Source organism: Tachyglossus aculeatus, chromosome 23 (genome assembly GCF_015852505.1).
Source record: "Tachyglossus aculeatus isolate mTacAcu1 chromosome 23, mTacAcu1.pri, whole genome shotgun sequence".
Classification (NCBI taxonomy): Eukaryota; Metazoa; Chordata; class Mammalia; order Monotremata; family Tachyglossidae; genus Tachyglossus; species Tachyglossus aculeatus.
The window spans coordinates 42412369-42425430 of NC_052088.1; the positions used below are offsets into that span (position 1 = coordinate 42412369).

The 13062-nt window shown below is 40.5% G+C and overlaps 1 protein-coding gene across 2 annotated transcripts in view; it reads right to left on the reverse strand.

Moving 5' to 3' along the window:
* Positions 1-4629, reverse strand: part of ZNF410 (zinc finger protein 410) — a 37777-nt gene extending 33148 nt beyond the window's left edge. For both annotated transcript variants that reach the window (XM_038765702.1, XM_038765703.1), the window contains exon 1: positions 4541-4629. The gene's annotated coding sequence lies outside the window, so the exon portion shown is untranslated. The remainder of the gene's footprint in view (positions 1-4540) is intronic.
* Between the last annotated feature and the right edge of the window lie 8433 nt (positions 4630-13062).

Genomic DNA, 13062 nt, shown 5'->3' on the forward strand with positions numbered 1-13062 from the left:
AGGTGGAGGTTATTGGTCTCCAAGGCTTTCTCCAAACAATGAAATGTTTTAGACTGTGAGCCCACTGTTGGGTAGGGACTGTTTCTATATGTTGCTATATAACTTGTATATATACTATATATATACAATATATATATATATATACATACAACTCTATAACTTGTACTTCCCAACTTGTATATATACTATATATATATACAATATATATATATACAACTCTATAACTTGTACTTCCCAACTTGTATATATACTATATATATATATATATACAATATATATATATATATACAACTCTATAACTTGTACTTCCCAACTTGTATATATACTATACATATATACAATATATATACATATATATATATACAACTCTATAACTTGTACTTCCCAACTTGTATATATACTATATATATATACACTATATATATATATACAACTCTATAACTTGTACTTCCCAACTTGTATATATACTATATATATATATACAATATATATATACATATATATATACAACTCTATAACTTGTACTTCCCAAGCGCTTAGTCCAGTGCTCTGCACACGGTAAGCGCTCGATAAATACGGTTGATTGATTGATTGAAATTCTCCAATGCCCTGCTATGGGGCAAGGAAGATTCAGACGCCGGTGGCATCAAATATTTCTTTCTGCATCAGACATCTATAAGACTGTGGTGAAAATACAACTGAGGCTTTTTCCTCTTGGCTGGGTCATTGATCAATCAATCAATCGTATTTATTGAGCGCTTGCTGTGTGCAGAGCGCTGGACTAAGCGCTTGCGAAGTCCAAGTTGGCAACATATAGAGACGGGCCCTACCCAACAGCGGGCTTACAGTCTGAAAGGGGGAGGCAGAGAACAAAACCAAACATACTAACAAAATAAAATAGAGTAGGTATGCACAAGTAAAATAAATAAGTAAATAGAGTAATAAATATGTACAAACATATATACAGGTATATACATATAAATAGAATAGATATGTACAAGTAAAATAGAATAATAAATATGTACAAACATATATACATATATACAGGGAGCTATGTAAACAAGTAAATTTTTACTAGTTTTTATTTTAATTATTAATATTAAATGTTAATATTTAAATAATTATTTAATTATTTAATCACATATTTAATTAATTATTTAAAGATTAATTATTTTAAACAAGTAAAATAAATACATAGAGTAATAAATATGTACAAACATATATACAGGTATATACATATAAATAGAACAGATATGTACACGTAAAATAGAGTAATAAATTTGTACAAACATATATACATATATACAGGGTGCTATGTAAAGCATCATCATCATCATCAATCGTATTTATTGAGCGCTTACTGTGTGCAGAGCACTGCACTAAGCGCTTGGGAAGTCCAAGTTGGCAACATATAGAGACGGTCCCTACCCGACAGCGGGCTCACAGGCTAGAAGGGGGAGGCAGAGAACAAAACCAAACATACTAACAAAATAAAATAAATAGAATAGGTATGTACAAGTAAAATAAATAGAGTAATAAATATGTACAAACATATATACAGGTATACACATGTAAATAGAATAGATACGTACAAGTAAAATCAATAGAGTAATAAATATGTGCAAACATATATACAGGTATATACATATAGAGTAGGTATGTACAACTAAAATAGAGTAATAAATACGTACAAACATATATACATATATACAGGGTGCTATGTAAAGCATCATCATCATCATCAATCGTATTTATTGAGCGCTTACTGTGTGCAGAGCACTGTGCTAAGCGCTTGGGAAGTCCAAGTCGGCAACATCTAGAGACGGTCCCTACCCGACGGCAGGCTCACAGTCTAGAAGGGGGAGACGGACAACGAAACAAAACATATTAACAAAATAAAATAGATTAGATATGTACAAGTAAAATAAATAGAGTAATAAATATGTACAAACATATATACATATAGACAGGTATATACAGTCATCACAACACTATGTTAGGAAATATTTGGACAGTGTTAACAGCCACTGGAAAACGTTTAGTACATATTTACTATTGTTTTTATTTTGTTAAAGAGGTGCATATAGCTTTCATTCGATTTGTTCTGACGATTTTGACCCCTGTCTACATGTTTTGTTGTGTTGTCCGTCTCCCCCTCCTAGACTGTGAGCCCGCTGTCGGGTAGGGACCGTCTCTAGATGTTGCCAACTTGGACTTCCCAAGCGCTTAGTACAGTGCTCCGCACACAGTAAGCTCTCAATAAACACGATTAAATGAATGAATGAATGAACTTGTACTTCCCAAGCGCTTAGTCCAGTGCTCTGCACACAGTAAGTTCTCAATAAATACGACTGAATGCATGCATGAATGAATGAACTTGTACTTCCCAAGCGCTTAGTCCAGTGCTCTGCACACAGCAAGTGCTCAACACGACTGAATGCATGCATGAATGAATGAACTTGTACTTCCCAAGCGCTCAGTATAGTGCTCTGCACACAGTAAGAGCTCAATAAATACGACTGGGTGAATGAATGAATGAACTTGGACTTCCCAAGCGCTTAGTCCAGTGCTCTGCACACAGTAAGCGCTCAATAAATACGATTGAGTGAATGAATGAATGAACTTGGACTTCCCAAGCGCTTAGTCCAGTGTTCTGCACACAGTAAGCACTCAATAAATACAATTGAATGAATGAATGAATGAATGAACTTGTGCTTCCCAAGCGTAGTCCAGTGCTCTGCACACAGTAAGCGCTCAATAAACACAACTGAATGAATGAATGAACTTGTACTTCCCAAGCGCTTAGTCCAGTGCTCTGCACACAGTAAGCGCTCAATACTATTGAATGAATGAACTTGTTCTTCCCAAGCGCTTAGTCCAGTGCTCTGCACACAGTAAGCGCTCAATAAACACGATTAAATGAATGAATGAACTTGGACTTCCCAAACGCTTAGTCCGGTGCTCTGCACACAGTAAGCGCTCAATAAATACGACTGATTGAATGAATGAATGAATGAACTTGTGCTTCCCAAGCGTAGTCCAGTGCTCTGCACACAGTAAGCGCTCAATACTAGTGAATGAATGAACCTGTACTTCCCAAGCGCTTAGTACAGTGCTCTTCACACAGTAAGCGCTCAATAAATACGGCTGAATGAATGAACTTGGACTTCCCAAGCGCTTAGTCCAGTGCTCTGCACACAGTAAGCGCTCAATAAATACGACTGAATGAATGAACTTGTGCTTCCCAAGTGCTTAGTCCAGTGCTCTGCACACTGTAAGCGCTCAATACGATTGAGTGAATGAACTTATACTTCCCAAGCGCTTAGTCCAGTGCTCTGCACACAGTAAGCGCTCAATACTACTGAATGAATGAATGAAGTTGTGCTTCCCAAGCGCTTGGTCCAGTGCTCTTCACACAGTAAGCGCTCAATAAACACAATTGAATGAATGAATGAACTTGTACTTCCCAAGCGCTTAGTCCAGTGTAAGCTCTCAATAAATACCACTGAATGAATGAATGAACTTATACTTCCCAAGCGCTTAGTCCAGTGCTCTGCACACAATAAGCGCTCAATAAATACGACTGGGTGAATGAATGAATGAACTTGTACTTCCCAAGCGCTTAGTCCAGTGCTCTGCACACAGTAAGCGCTCAATAAATACGACTGAATGAATGAATGAATGAACTTGGACTTCCCAAGCGCTTAGTCCAGTGCTGTGCACACAGTAAGCGCTCAATAAATACGACTGAATGAATGAATGAACTTGTACTTCCCAAGCTCTGCACACAGTAAGCGCTCATAAATACGACTGAGTGAATGAATGAATGAACTTGTACTTCCCAAGCGCTTAGTCCAGTGCTCTGCACACAGTAAGCGCTCAATAAATACGACTGAATGAATGAATGAACTTGTACTTCCCAAGCGCTCAGTCCAGTGTAAGCTCTCAATAAATACCATTGAATGAATGAATGAACTTATACTTCCCAAGCGCTTAGTCCAGTGCTTTGCACACAGTAAGCACTCAATAAACACGACTGAATGAATGAATGAATGAATGAACTTGGACTTCCCAAGCGCTTAGTCCAGTGCTCTGCACACAGTAAGCGCTCAATAAATACGACTGGGTGAATGAATGAATGAACTTGGACTTCCCAAGCGTTTAGTCCAGTGCTCTGCACATAGTAAGCGCTCAATAAATACGATTGAGTGAATGAATGAATGAACTTGGACTTCCCAAGCGCTTAGTCCAGTGCTGTGCACACAGTAAGCGCTCAATAAATACGACTGAATGAATGAATGAACTTGTACTTCCCAAGCTCTGCACACAGTAAGCGCTCAATAAATACGACTGAGTGAATGAATGAATGAACTTGGACTTCCCAAGCGCTTAGTCCAGTGCTCTGCACACAGTAAGCGCTCAATAAATACGACTGAATGAATGAATGAATGAAAGAATGGGGGGGAGGAGGAGAGGAAAAAGGGGTCCGCGTGTGGGAAGGCCTCGGGGATTATTGGGGGGCCACGAAGGGGGCGCTCACCCCGCTCCGCCTGCTCCTTCCACTTCCGGTTGCGCTACGGGTCGGACCGAGGGCCACAGCGCACGTCACCCGCGCCGCTACGGGCCGCCGCCAGGGACAAACGTCCTCCGTCACGGCCCCGAAGGGGCTACGGGCCGTCTCGCGGGACAAAAAACCCCCGTCGAACGCGCCGCCACGGACCGCCGACAGGGACAAACATCCTCCGTTATGGCTCCAGCAGGGCTACGGGCCGCCGCGCGGGACAAACAGCCTCCGTCACCCGCACTGCTACAGGCCGCCGCTAGGGACAAAAAGCCTCCGCTACGGCCCCAGCGGAGCTACGGGCCGCCGCGGGGGACAAGGGACCCCCGCCGGAGAGGGGAGAGCCCGTTGTCATGGCGACCAGGCCTTCCCTCCGCCATTACTCGAGGCCTGGCCTTCCCTGTCCCCAACTGAGGAAAAAAATCGGCCATGGCCCAGCTAGTCCCCCTTATTGATTCATTCATTCAGTCGTATTCATTGAGTGCTTACTGTGTGCAGAGCACTGTGCTAAGCCCCTTACTCATTCATTCAATCAATCGTATTTATTGAGCGCTTACTGTGTGCACAGCACTGTACTAAGCCCCTTATTCATTCATTCATTCATTTAATCATATTTACTGAGTGCTTACTGTGTGCAGAGCACTGTACTAAGCCCCTTATTCATTCATTCAATCGTATTTATTGAGCACTTACTGTGTGCAGAGTACTGTACTAAGCCCCTTATTCATTCATTCATTCAATCGTATTTATTGAGCGCTTACTATGAATCAATCATATTTATCGTATATACTGTGTGCAAAGCACTCTACTAGCGCTTGGGAAGTCCAAGTTCATTCATTCATTCAATCGTATTTTTGGGGCGCTTACTGTGTGCAGAGCACTGTACTAAGCGCTTGGGAAGTACAAGTTGGCAACATAGAGAGACGGTCCCTACCCAACAGCGGGCTCACAGTCTAGAAGGGGGAGACAAAAACATATTAACAAAATATATTCTTATCCTTCACATTAACCACAATAATATTTCCCAGGCGCTTACTATGTATCAGGCACTGTAATAATAATAATAATGATAATAATGGCATTTACTAAGCACTTACTATGTGCAAAGCACCGTTCTAAGCGCTGGGGAGGATACAAGGTGATCAGGTTGTCCCTCGGGGGGGCTCACAGTCTTCATCCCCATTTAACAGATGAGGGAACTGAGGCCCAGAGAAGCCAATGGCCGAGCTGGTCCCCCTTATTCTCATCCTTCACATTAACCACAGTAATATTTCCCAGGCGATTACTATGTATCAGGCACTGTAATAATGATAATAAAACTAATGATGGTATTTATTAAGCACTTACTATGTGCAAAGCACTGTTCTAAGCACTGGGCAGGTTACAAGGTTGTCCCACGGGGGGCTCACAGTCTTCATCCCCATTTGACAGATGAGGGAACTGAGGCCCAGAGAAGCCAATGGCCGAGCTGGTCCCCCTTACTCTCATCCTTCACATATTAACCACAATAATATTTCCCAGGTGCTTACTATGTATCAGGCACTGTACTAAGCGCTGGGGGAAATAACCAACCTCATCAGCTTGGACATAGTCTCTGGCCCCCATTCATCCATTCATTCCTTCTGCAATTCATTCATTCATTCATATTTATTGAGCGCTTACTGTGTGCAGAGCACTGTACTAAGCGCTTGGGAAGTCCAAGTCAGCAACAGATAGAGACAATCCCTACTCGACGTGTAATTCCCAAGCGCTTAGTACAGTGCTCTGCACACAGTAAGCGCTCAATAAATACGATTGATTGATTGATTGAACTTGTACTTCCCAAGCGCTTAGTCCAGTGCTCTGCACACAGTAAGCGCTCAATAAATACAATTGATGATGATGATGATGACAACGGGCTCACAATCTAGAAGGGAGACACAGACAGCAAAACAAAACATGTAGACAGGTGTCAAAGTCGTCAGAACAAATTGAATTAAAGCTCTATGCACATCATTAACAAAATAAATAGAATATTACATATGTACAAGTAAAATAAATAAGAATAATGAATCTGTACAAATATATATACAACTGCTGTGGGGATGGGGAGGAGGAGAAGAAAAAGGGGGCTCAGTCTGGGATGGCCTGGAGGAGGTGAGCTCTCAGTAGGGCTTTGAAGGGAGGAAGAGAGTCATATTTATTGGGCGCCTACTGTGTGCTGAGCACTATAGTAAGCGCTTGGGAAAGGACAAGCCTCACATTCCTCTCCCACAGTAGGGCTCAGGGTCTTCATGACAGGAAATATCCAGCGCTTAGAACAGTGCACAGCGTTTCAAACAGTGCTCAGCGCTTCGTGCATAGTAAGCAGCGTGGCTCGGTGGAAAGAGCGTGGGCTTGGGGGTCACAGGTCATGGGTTCGAATCCCGGCTCCGTCAACTGTCAGCTGTGTGACTTTGGGCATGTCACAACTTCTCTGTGCCTCAGTTACTTCGTCTGTAAAATGTGGTTGAAGACTGTGAGCCCCCCGTGGGACAACTTGATCCCTTTGTAACCTCCCCAGCGCTTAGAACAGTGCTTTACAAATAGTAAGTGCTTAATAAATGCCATTATTATTATTATTATTATTATTAAGACAAGACAGTGCCTGGCACACATTAAGCACTTAACACATACCATAACTACGAACAGAGTTGGTAGACTGGACCTTTAGATCTTCAAAACGTAGACTATCCACTTTTCCTAATTAAAGCTGACCTCCCAGCCTTAATAATAATAATAGTAATAATGATAGCACTTAACAGATACCATAACTATGAACAGAGTTGGTAGACTGGACCTTTAGATCTTCAAAATGTAGACTATCCATTTTTCCTAATTAAAGCTGACCTCCCAGCATTAATAATAATAATAATGATAGCACTTAACAGATACCATAACTATGAACAGAGTTGGTAGACTGGACCTTCCGATCTTCAAAATGTAGACTATCCATTTTTCCTAATTAAAGCTGACCTCCCAGCCTTAATAATAATAATAATAATAATAATAATAATAATAGCACTTAACAGATACCATAACTATGAACAGAGTTGGTAGACTGGACCTTTAGATCTTCAAAACGTAGACTATCCATTTTTCCTAATTAAAGCTGACCTCCCAGCCTTAATAATAATAATAATAATAATAATAATGATAGCACTTAACAGATACCATAACTATGAACAGAGTTGGTAGACTGGACCTTTAGATCTTCAAAATGTAGACTATCCATTGTTCCCAATTAAAGCTGACCTCCCAGCCTTAATAATAATAATAATAATGATAGCACTTAACAGATACCATAACGATGAACAGAGTTGGTAGACTGGACCTTTAGATCTTCAAAATGTAGACTATCCATTTTTCCTAATTAAAGCTGACCTCCCAGCCTTAATAATAATAATAATAATGATAGCACTTAACAGATACCATAACTATGAACAGAGTTGGTAGACTGGACCTTTAGATCTTCAAAACGTAGACTATCCATTTTTCCTAATTAAAGCTGACCTCCCAGCCTTAATAATAATAATAATAATAATAAAAATAATGACAGCACAACACATACCATAAGTATGAACAGAGTTGGTAGACTGGACCTTTAGATCTTCAAAACATAGACTATCCATTTTTCCCAATTAAAGCTGACCTCCCAGCCTTAATAATAATAATAATAATAATGATAGCACTTAACCCATATCATAACTATGAACAGAGTTGGTAGACTGGACCTTTAGATTTTCAAAACGTAAACTATCCATTTTTCCTAATTAAAGCTGACCTCCCAGCCTTAATAATAATAATAATAATAATGATAGCACTTAACAGATACCATAACTATGAACAGAGTTGGTAGACTGGACCTTTAGATCTTCAAAACAGACTATCCATTTTTCCTAATTAAAGCTGACCTCCCAGCCTTAATAATAATAATAATAATAATAATGATAGCACTTAACACATACCATAACTATGAACAGAGTTGGTAGACTGGACCTTTAGATCTTCAAAACGTAGACTATCCACTTTTCCCAATTAAAGCTGACCTCCCAGCCTTAATAATAATAATAATAATAATAATGATAGCACTTAGCACATACCATAACTATGAACAGAGTTGGTAGACTGGACCTTTAGATCTTCAAAACGTAGACTACCCATTTTTCCTAATTAAAGCTGACCTCCCAGCCTTAATAATAATAATAATAATGATGGCATTTATTAAGCGCTTGCTATGTGCAGAGCACTGTTCTAAGCTCTGGGGAGGTTACAAGGTGATCAGGTGGTCCCATGGGGGGCTCCCAGTCTTCATCCCCATTTGACGGATGAGGGAACTGAGGCCCAGAGAAGTGAAGCGACTTGCCCAAGGTCACCCAGCTGGCAATTGGCGGAGCTGGGATTTGAACCCATGACCTCTGACTCCCAAGCCTGGGCTCTTTCCACCGAGCCACGCTGCTTCTCTGTTAAGGGCTTATTTATCATGGATAAATAAATATTATTTATTATTATTGATAAATAAGGGCCGATTTATCAAGCCCTTACCGTGTGCAGAGCGCCGGGGAAAGAACGATACGACAACAGACAGTGACCATCCCTGCCCACGACGAGCTCGCCATCTAGTCTTCATATCCCTATGGCTATTCTATCCCTACTGCCGATCCTCGCCTGGAAATCTTCCGTCTCTTCCCACTCCAGTCCATACTTCCCTCTGCTGCCGGATTATTTTTCCACAAAAACATTCGGTCCGTGTCTCCCGGATCCTCAAGGACATCCAGGGGTTGCCCATCCACCTCCGCATCCAATGGAAACTCCTCACAACGGCTTTAAAGGCGTCCATCCCCTTTGCCCCCTTCTACCTCACGTCCCTTCCCTCCTATAACATATATATATGTATGTATGTATATATGTATGTATGTATATATATATATAACATATATATATGTATGTACATATATATATGTGTATATATATATATATATATATATATATATATATATATATATATATATGTCTGTATCCCCCTCTAGACTGTCAGCTCCTTGCGGGCGGGGAATGGGTCCGTTTATTGTTCTGTACTCTCCCAAGCGCTTACTACAGTGCTCTGCACAGTCTTTTATCATCATCCTCAATCATCACCATCAATCGTATTTATTGAGCGCTTACTATGTTGGGAAGTATAACTTGTGCTTGGGAAGTATAACTTGGCAACATCATCATCAATCGTATTTATTGAGCGCTTACTATGTGCAGAGCACTGTACTAAGCGCTTGGGAAGTACACACTGGCAACATAGAGAGACAGTCCCTACCCAACAGTGGGCTCGCAGTCTAAAAGGGGGAGACAGAGAACAAAACCAAACATACTAACAAAATAAAAGAAATAGGATATGTACAAGTAAAATAAATAAATAGAGTAATAAATATGTACAAACATATTAGACTGTGAGCCCACTGTTGGGTAAGGACTGTCTCTATACGTTGCCAACTTGTACTTCCCAAGCGCTTAGTACAGTGCTCTGCACACAGTAAGCGCTCAATAAATACGATTGACTGATTGCAGGTGCTCAATAAATACCATTGGTTGACTAACGCCTCCATTATTTCTGAAACAGTTTTAAGTACCCCAAATTCTTTACATCCATCATATCCAAATTAAAACCTATCTTCCTGAATCGGTTCCCCCCCAAAAAAAGTCACCGTAAAACTCAACTTATTTTTTTTCAATGCTTTGAGGGCATACTATGTGCGTTTGTTTTGTTCTCTGTCGTATTTATTGAGCGCTTACTGTGTGCAGAGCACCGTACTAAGTGCTTGGGAAGTATAACTTGGCAACATCATCATCAATCGTATTTATTGAGCGCTTACTATGTGCAGAGAACCGTACTAAGCGCTTGGGAAGTACAAATTGGCAACATATAGAGACAGTCCCTACCCAACAGTGGGCTCACAGTCTAAAAGGGGGAGACAGAGAACAAAACCAAACATACTAACAAAATAAAATAAATAGAATAGATATGTACAAGTAAAATAAATAGAGTAACAAATATGTACAAACATATATACATAAACCAGGTGCTGTGGGGGGAGAAGGGGGAGACAGAGAACAAAACATATTAACAAAATAAAATAAATAGAAGAAATACGTACAAATAAAATAGATAGATACAGGTAGTCTCCCCCTTCAGAGAACAAAACAAAACATATTAAAATAAAATAAATAGAAGAAATACGTACAAATAAAATAAATGAATAGATAGATACAGGTAGTCTCCCCCTTCAGAGAACAAAACATATTAACAAAATAAAACAAATAGAAGAAATATGTACAAATAAAATAAATAAATAGATAGATCCAGGTAGTCTCCCCCTTCAGAGAACAAAACAAAACATATTAACAAAATAAAATAAATAGAAGAAATAAGTACAAATAAAATAAATAGATAGATACAGGTAGTCTCCCCCTTCTAGACTGTGAGCCCACTGTCGGGTAGGGACCGTCTCTATATGTTGCCAACTTGTACTTCCCAAGCGCTTAGTACAGTGCTCTGCACACAGTAAGCGCTCAATAAATACGATTGATTGATTGATTGATTGATTGAGGCCCTGAGCTAAGCATTGGGGTAGACAGAAGGTAATCAAGTTGGACATAATTCATGTCCCAGATGGGGTTCCCAGTCTTAATCTCCATTTTACAGCCGAGGCACCGAGAAGTGAAATGACTTTCCCCAGGTCACGCGGCAGACACGTGGCCCGGTCGGGATTAGAACCCAGGTCCTTCTGATTTCTCGGCCCGTGTTCTCCCCACCAGGCCACGCTCCTTCTCAACCGCCGAAATGTCAAACTCAGAGTGTTTCCCCGCCCCACCGAAGAAATACACTCACGCCTCTGTTCAGAGAGGAGGTAAAAAGTACACGGTTTATGCTCGATAAATGAGAACATATTCAACGGCAGGTGAGCAAACACAAGGGAAGGAAAGAGCCCCTGTTCAAAGCCGAAAATTATTAAGGAATCTTAATCCTCTCGACCCAAAGCAAACCAGAAGTCAACAGCTGCAGGGCTGTTTTTAACTTTAAAAAAATGAAATAAACAGACACTTTCACGTAAAGAACTTCTGAACGCTTGAAACGTACCCTTTATTATTATTTTTTTACTACCTTTTAGCGGCTCTGGCCAAAAGAGAGTAAAACCAACACAGCTAGGTACTTTGGCCCATCTCCGATTTTTGGTCCCGGCTAAGGGGGAATTGATTCCGGAATCACGGCATACGCTAAAACCATTAAGGTTTCGGACGGCACCGATTTTCAAATGAGGCGATCGGGGTGGAAATGCATCTCTTGGAATTAAGCTTTTATTCAATCAATCAATCAATCAATCAATCGTATTTATTGAGCGCTTACTGTGTGCAGAGCACTGGACTAAGCGCTTGGGAAGGACAAGTCAGCAACATCTAGAGACAGTCCCTACCCAACAGTGGGCTCACAGTCTAAAAGGGGGAGACAGAAAACAAAACCAAACAGACTAACAAAATAAAATAAATAGAATAGATAGGTACAAGTAAAATAAATAGAGTAACAAATATGTACAAACATATATACATATAAACAGGTGCTGTGGGGACATCTGTCTCCCCCTCTAGACTATAAACTCGTTGAGGGCAGGAACCCTGCCCTCCGACTCTACCGCGCTCTCCCAAGCGCTTAGTGCATTGCTCCGCACTCAATAAACCCTGCTATTTGATGGTGCATTTCCCAACATCATTTCCCAAGCCCCTCCTAAAAAAAAAAAAACTTAAATTGGATTCAAGATCCCTTCTGAGTCAAACCCTGCCTTTTCCAAGGAATCAATCAATCAATCGTATTTATGGAGCGCTTACTGTGTGCAGAGCGCTGGACTGAGCGCTTTAGGAATTAGTTATTCAAGGAATTAGGTATTCATTTAAAACGATGGTGTTCGTTAAGTGCTTACTACGTGGCAGGCACTGTACTATGCGCTAGGCACTGTATATTAATGTATCTCTCCCCCTTTAGACTTCAAGCTTGTTATGGACAGAGACAGTGACTACCAACTCTATGTACATATCTTTAAATGATATATTATAAGTTATTCATTTACATTAACATCTGTATATTGTAAGCTCGTTATGGGCAGGAAACATGTCTGCTCATTCTGTTGTGTACTCCCCCAAGCGCTTAGTACAGTGGCTCTGTGCATAGTAAGCGCTCACTAAATACCACTGATCGATTGATAATTCACCAGGGTTTTCTTGATCTGTCTCCCACTCTTAGACCGTAAGGTCGCTGTTGGGCAGGAAACGTGTCCGCTAATACCGCTGGACTAAGCGCTCAATAAATACCACTGATTGATTGAACATATCTTTAAATGATATATTATAAATTATTCCTTTATATTAACATCTCTGTACTGTAAGCTTGTTATGGGCAGGGACCATGTCCGCTCATTCTGTTGTGTACTCCCCTAAGC